General features: G+C 41.8%; 1 non-coding gene across 1 annotated transcript; it reads left to right on the top strand.

The window, feature by feature from the left end:
• The first annotated feature begins 3,352 nt into the window (after window positions 1-3,352).
• Window positions 3,353-3,459, top strand: LOC111823997. The gene has a single exon (XR_002827111.1). It is a non-coding gene; the product is annotated as a U6 spliceosomal RNA (small nuclear RNA).
• Window positions 3,460-7,251: the final 3,792 nt, after the last annotated feature.

Here is a 7,251-nt window from a genome sequence, read left to right as displayed (position 1 = left end):
ATGCAGTGATTGTTACGCGAGGTTCTCTGAAGCCCAAATATTACTTTAAAGGTTCCTCTAGGGCAGTGTTCTCAACCTTCCTAATGCCGCGACCCTTTAATACAGTTCCTCATGTTGTGGTGACCCCTGACCATAAAATTATTTTCGTTGCTACTTCATAACTGTAATGTTGCTACTGTTATGAATCGTAATGTAAATATCAGATATGCAGGTGTATTTTCATTGTTACAAATTGAACATAATTAAAGCATAGTGATTAATCACAAAAACAACATGTAATTATATGTGTTTTTCGATGGTCTTAGGCGACCCCTGTGAAAGGGTCGTTCGACCCCCAAAGGGGTCGCGACCCACAGGTTGAGAACCGCTGCTCTAGGGTGAGATTGAGAAAGGCTGTTGGCTATAGAGCTCCCCCTTCCTTTGCATCTCATCTCCTCGGACATATCCCCTCAAGACCCCGCTGCTGCTCCACTTCACTCAGTGACCTCAGTGTTTGCTAAGGGCCTGTTATGAGCACCAGGCGGGCGCTGGGGCTACCATGGTGAAGAGACAACTTCCCACCTCCTGGGATTTAGTCTAATGAGCGCCATGAAGGCTACTTTGTCATGTTCTAATAAATCCTATGGCAGCACTGGAGCCCGGGGGAGGGACATTTAACACCCTCCAGGATTCAAGGAAGGGACGAGAGGCAAAAAGTAGAGCTTAGCCAAGCAAAGCAGGGCGAGTGCCAGGGATTCTTCTAGACAACGGGAAGAGCATGTGGAGCAGCCATGGCAAATACAGCACGCCGTGACCCTCTGCGCTCCGAGGTGACCGTCCTCATCGTGATGAGATAAAGTCACAGGTTATGATTTCAAATGGACTTGGGGACCAGGCCAATATCCCTGATGAACTCAGATGCAAAAATCCTCAACAAAAATATTAGCAATCCAAATTCAACAATACATTAAAAAGGTGACACATTATGATCAAGTGGGATTTATTCCAGGGATGCAAGGTTGGTTCCCACAAAAACAAAATGAAGGCTAAAAATCATATGATCACATCAATAAATGTGCAAAAAAAAAGCATTTGACAAAATTTAATATCCATTTATAATAAAAATGGGAGCAAAATGGGAGTAAAGGGAACATACCTCAACATACTAAAGGGCATACATGACATACCCAGAGGTAACATACTCAATGCTGAAAATCTGAAATCGTTTTCTCTAAGATCAGGAACAAGACAAGGATGCCCTATCTCACCACTTTTATTCAATATAGTATTACTGTAAGTCCTAGCCACGGCAATCAGATAAGAAATAAAAGGCATCCAAAGTGGAAAGGAAGAAGTAAAACTACCATTACTTGCAGATGACATGATATAATATATATATAGAATACCCTAAAGATTCCACCAAAAAACTATTAGAAATAATAAACGAATGTAGTAAAGTTGCAGGATACAAAATATTCAGAAATTGGTTGCATTTTTTATACATTAATAATGAACAATTAGAAAGAATTTTTTTAAAAATCCCATTTACAATTGCACCAAAACAATAAAATACCTAGGAACAAATCTAACCAGGGAGGTAAAGTAGCTATACTCTGGAAACTACCGTATATTAACGAAAGAAACTGAAGAAGACACAAATAAATGTAAGGATATATCATGCTCACGGACTGGAAAAAATATCATTAAAATGTCCATATGAGCCAAGGCAATCTACAGAGTCAATGCAATCCCTGCCAAGATACCAATGGCATTTTTCACATAACTAGAACAAACAATCCTAACATTTATATGGAACCACAAAACACCCCAAATAGCCAAAGAATACTGAGAAAGAACAAAGCTGGAGGTACCAAGCTACCTGTTATCACACCACACTACAAGGTTATAACAATCTAAACAGCATGATACTGGCACAAAAACAGACAAACAGGTCAATGGAACAGAATCGGAGCTCAGAAACAGACCCATGCTTATATGGTCAATTAATCTATGATAAAGGAAGCACTGGAGTAAAGTAAAGACAGTCTCATCATTAAATGGTGCTGGGAAAATTAGACAGATAAATGCAAAAAAATAAATGAAACTACACCACTTTCTTACACCATATACAAACAAACTCAAAACGGATTAAAGACTCAAATGTAAGAGCTGAAATCATAAAACTCCTAGAAGCCATAGGCAGTAAACTCTTTGACATCACTCTTAGCAATATCTTTTTGGATACGTCTCCTAGGGCAAAGACAACAAAAACAAAAATAAACAAAGAGGACTACAGCAAACGAAAAAAGCTTTTGCCCCATGAAGAAAACCATCAACAAAACAAAAAGGCAACCTATTAAATGGGAGAAGACATTTACAAAGGATACATCTGATAAGGGGCTAATATCCAAAAGAGATAAAGAAGTCATACAACTCAAAAGAGCAAAGAGTATGATTAAAAAATGGGCACAAGACCTGGATAGACAGGTCTCCAAACAGGACACACAGACGGCCAGACACATTAAGAGATGCTCAATGTCACTCATTAATCATCAGGGAAATGCAAATCAAAACTGTGATGAGCTATTACCTCACCCGTCAGAATGGCTACCATCACAAAGACAACAAACAACAGGGCGATGACAATGTGGAGAAAAGGGAACCCTCATGCACGGTTGGTAGGAATACACTGTTACAGTCACTATGGAAAACAGTATGGAGGTTCCTCAAAAAACTGAAAATAGAACTCCCATATGCCCAGCAATTCCACTTCTGGGTATTTACCTGAAGAAATCGAAAACACTGCTTTGAAAGGATACATGCGCCCTTATGTTCACTGCAGCATATTTACAACAGCCAAGATATGGAAGCAACCTAGGTGTGCATCGATAGACAAGCGGATAAAGATGACGTGGTATGTGTATACAAAAGAAAGAAATCCAACCATATGCGACAATATGGATGGACCTAGAGAATATTATGCTAAGTGAAATCAGTCAGACAGAGAAAGACAAATACTACATGATTTCACTTATATGTAGAACCTAAAAAACAAAATAAATGAAAAAACAAAACAGAAACAAGCTCACAGATACAGAGGATAAACTGATGGTTGCCAGATTGGGGGTGGGGGGCTGAGGGGCTGGGTGGTAAAGGTGAAGGGGATTAAGAAGAACAAATTGCCAGTTATAGAATTAGTCACAGGGATGCAAAGTACAGCACAGGGAATGTGGTCCACAACATTGTAATAACTATGTGTGGTGCCAGGTGGGTAGGAGACTTATGCTGATCACGTTATACAGTGTCTTATCACTGTGTTATACACTTAAAACTAATATAATATTGTATGTCAACTATAACAAAAATAAAAAGAGTGCTAACTTCCGCAGCACGTATACTAAAAGTGGAACAAAACAGAGAAGATTAGCATGGTCCTTGTGCAAAGATAACAGGCTGATTCATGAAGCGTTCCATATTTTTTATTGCATATTTGAAAGTTGCTAAGAGAATAGATCTTAAAAGTTCTCATCTCCCCCCAAATATTCCATAACTGTGTATGGTGATGGATGTTAAGTCGACGTATGGTGGTGACCATTTTGCAATATATGCAAATATTGTATCATGTTGTACATCTGAAACTAATAATGTTGTCAATTATACCTGAATTTTAAAAATGTGGGGCAAAAAAAATAAAGGACAATTTCACTGATTATCTCTAGGTGCCCTTTAAACACTTCCATTTGGATGCTCATCTCATTAACATCCTGAACTCAAAATGTCCCAGCTGATCACTCTCTACTTTCCAACACAGACCGCCCAGCGGCCACCTCCTGCCGCAGATGAAGGAAGGCTGCCCTCTGCCCAGGCTGCGTGAGCTGGTCTAGTCTCCACCCTGCTGCCCACCTTCTCTCAACAGTCTCAGGCGCACACACATTTTCTCTCCCCCATCCTTCGTACTGTGCCCCGCTTAGAATATCCCAGTCTATCTAAATCCAACCCTTCCTTTAAGAGTCCAAATTATTTGGCAGAGTTTCCTGTATTCAGCAATCATATTACCTACACTGCCCAACTAGCGGACAAGGTCCTTCAACGTGGTACCAGTATTTATTTACTCGTCTCACTTTAATAAACACATATTTATGGAGGACCCACTATTATACACAGGAAACAGTAATGTTCTGCCTTCACGAGGTTATATTCGGTAAAAGTAGATGAAACACTTGACAGGTGACACACCAAACACTGTAGGGCAGCAGTGGTATCAAGAAAGACTTCACAGAGCTGGACCACGGCCCTGCTTGCTTCGGGTGTCTGCAGCAAGGGTCAAGTCACAGAACACCTTTGTATGAACAGCATTTGTAAGACCCTTCCCCCTGTAATACCATGCTACCTTTATTCTAATCACCCAATTCCTCATTACCACAGAAAGCTGGAAACCAGAAGCAATGCTGTGCGCTTGATGACCACCGAGTCTGAGGTCCTCAGCCTCTGAGAGCCGCACACATACCATTTCCCCTCCACACTTCAGCCAAGTGGCAACTGCCTTCCCCAGGCTCCTTGCAAAACTCCACGACATCTCGACACGTCGTTTCTGGTGTCACAGGAACTTCGGTCAAAATCTGTTCATTGTTGCTCAAGAACACGGTTAGTATCATCTGTAAGAGAAAAGACGAAGTCAAAGCTACAACTTAGAGTCATTATCGTAAAGAGATTAATCTGTAAATGGAAAGCAACTCCCCACCTCCCCACAGCCACTCCACTCACCCCCACCCCCACCCCACCCCCACTCCCACCCCCGCCGAAATGCCTACAGGATCAGTTTTTGGAAATGCATTAACTGATTCTAAAGTTCATGTAGAAAAATTAAAATGTAAAAACAGCCAGAAAAGTCCCCAAAGAGAAGAGTATTAGAAGGGAACTAGCACTACCAGACATCATAAAGTGTCAAAACAACACGGCACTAGCACACAGATAGACGGCGGGGCCAGACACAGGGATGGTAGATGATGAAGGCAGCATCTCAGTCAAGGAGGGAAAAGACTACACAATGAATGGTGTACGAGCTACTAAACACCTGTCTGGAACAAATGGACTCGCCCTGCACATCACAAACCAGCAACAGTTCCTAACCGATCAAACATTTAAATGTAAATCGTAAAGATATGAAAGTTCTAGAATAAATGGGGCAAATTCCTCTTTATAGCCTTGGAGTACAGAAGTCCTTTCCAACCATGGCTCAAAAAACAGACACCATTTCGAAAATGATATATTCAAGTAATTAAATATAAGAATCTTTCACAAAGCAAAAAAGACAAACTGGGGAAAAATATTTGCAACTCATATTACAAACAGAAGGCTAATCTCTTCAATATATAAAGGGCTCCTAAATTATAACAAAAAGACCAAAAATCCAATTTATTTTTAAAAATTGGTTATTAATGTATCACAGTAAAAGAAATGCAAGTGCCCTTAAATATAAAAATACATTACAACGTACTTGAAAAAATTAAAATTTTCTAGCATTTTTTATCTTTAAAAAATCCTACCACTTTGCCCCAGCCGGTTTGGCTCAGGGGATAGTGTCAGCCTGCGGACTGAAGGTTCCCGGGTTCGATCTGGTCAAGGGCATGTCCTTGGTTGCTGGCTCCTCCCCAGCCCGGGCCGCGTGCAGGAGGCAACCAATCAATGTGTTTCTCTCCCATGGATGTTTCTCTGTCTTTCCCTCTCTCTTCCACTCTCTCTACAAATCAATGGGAAAATATCCCTGGCTGAGGATTAAAAAAAAATCCTCCCACTTTGATCTAAGATCTGAAGAGGTCATGTCGGAGAGAATTTTTTTTTTTAAAAAAAGAACATTACTCTTAAAGTATAATTTAAACCAAAGATTTTATTTTATCGGACAGCATTATAAACATTCGTTTAATCTTTGTTCAAAATCAACAATAAAACCTGCATTTGTCCCCAAATTCTCATCTTAAAAATCTTTTTCCTTAGAAGAGCCCTAAATTTCTAAGTCTTGCGATTAAACATCTTTATATCAATGGTCAAATTTTATGTAACCAAAATTGATATAGTTGTGAACTGGTCTCCTCACCACCAATCTGAGCCGCTCCCTTGCAGAGCGCTCAGGAGCCGCCCTGCCTGACAGCAGCCCTGCCGAGGCTGGTTTCTGGAACATCAGCATGAACCAGGTGTCTCTTCCCGGGACTTAGACTCTAAGGCTGTTCTGTTCAAAGGCTCTTCCCTCCGAGACTCTAGGGGCTTGGCTTTCACGGGAACCGTCTGGGAAGGCCTAGCCTACAGGATTATCTGCAGAGTCCCTTCCTCTCCTCCGCCCTCTCGGTCCCAGTGCCTTCCCACAGCGAACCCTGACCTTGCTCCCTCAACTTCTCTCAGGCTGCTGGCCCTCTGCCCATGCACTCATCCTATCTGCTTGTAAACTCCTAGGCAACCTTCAAAATTCAGCTCGTACGCTACCACCTTTGCAGAACCTCCTTTCGCCACCTCCTCTCACCAGGGAGGACTCGAGGTCCCTCCTCTGTGATCCCGGAACTCTTCACAGGCATCTTTGTTACATCACAGCACTAACACCCCTCCGCCCAACCCACCCGGGAATCTTTCATTACCACAGCTCATCAGTATACGAGTAGGGGGCACATTAATGTCTCATTAACGTCTGGTCGGCTCCATGAAGGACCCACAAATGTAACACCTCCACCATGCCATGGGACTGAGGAAATACTGCAGGAATCTAAGGTACATCCAATCTGTGCAATAAAAAAGCACTTTTCCTTCTGTTCTTCTTGGATGTTATGAACACATTTCTATCTTATAAGAACTTTAAGTTATTTCTGCTCATTAACCCATAAAACACACACACACACACACACACACACACACACACAAAATATGGGAGGCCTGGCCAGTGTGTCCAGTGGTTAGAGCATCAGCCCACGCACCAAAGAATCACAGGTTTGATTCCCGGTCAAGGGCATGTGCCTGGGTTGCAGGTTCAACTCTGGCCCTGGCCAGTGCATGTGAGGGGGGCAACCACTTGATGTCTCTGTCTCACATCAATGTTTCTCTCTCTCTCTCTCTCTCTCTCTCTCTCTCTCTCTCTCTCTCTCTCCCCTCTCTCCCTTCCACTCCCTCTAGAAATCAATGGAAAAAACATCCTCAGGTGAGGGTTAACAACAACAAAAAACAACTGAGGGCTCTTGAATATTGAAATAAATGAACTGGAATCTATAGAATTGGGGATAAAATAGGTAA

Source organism: Myotis lucifugus, unplaced genomic scaffold, assembly GCF_000147115.1.
Source record: "Myotis lucifugus unplaced genomic scaffold, Myoluc2.0 scaffold_796, whole genome shotgun sequence".
In the NCBI taxonomy this organism is placed as follows: Eukaryota; Metazoa; Chordata; class Mammalia; order Chiroptera; family Vespertilionidae; genus Myotis; species Myotis lucifugus.
This window is presented reverse-complemented; position numbering and strand designations above follow the sequence as displayed.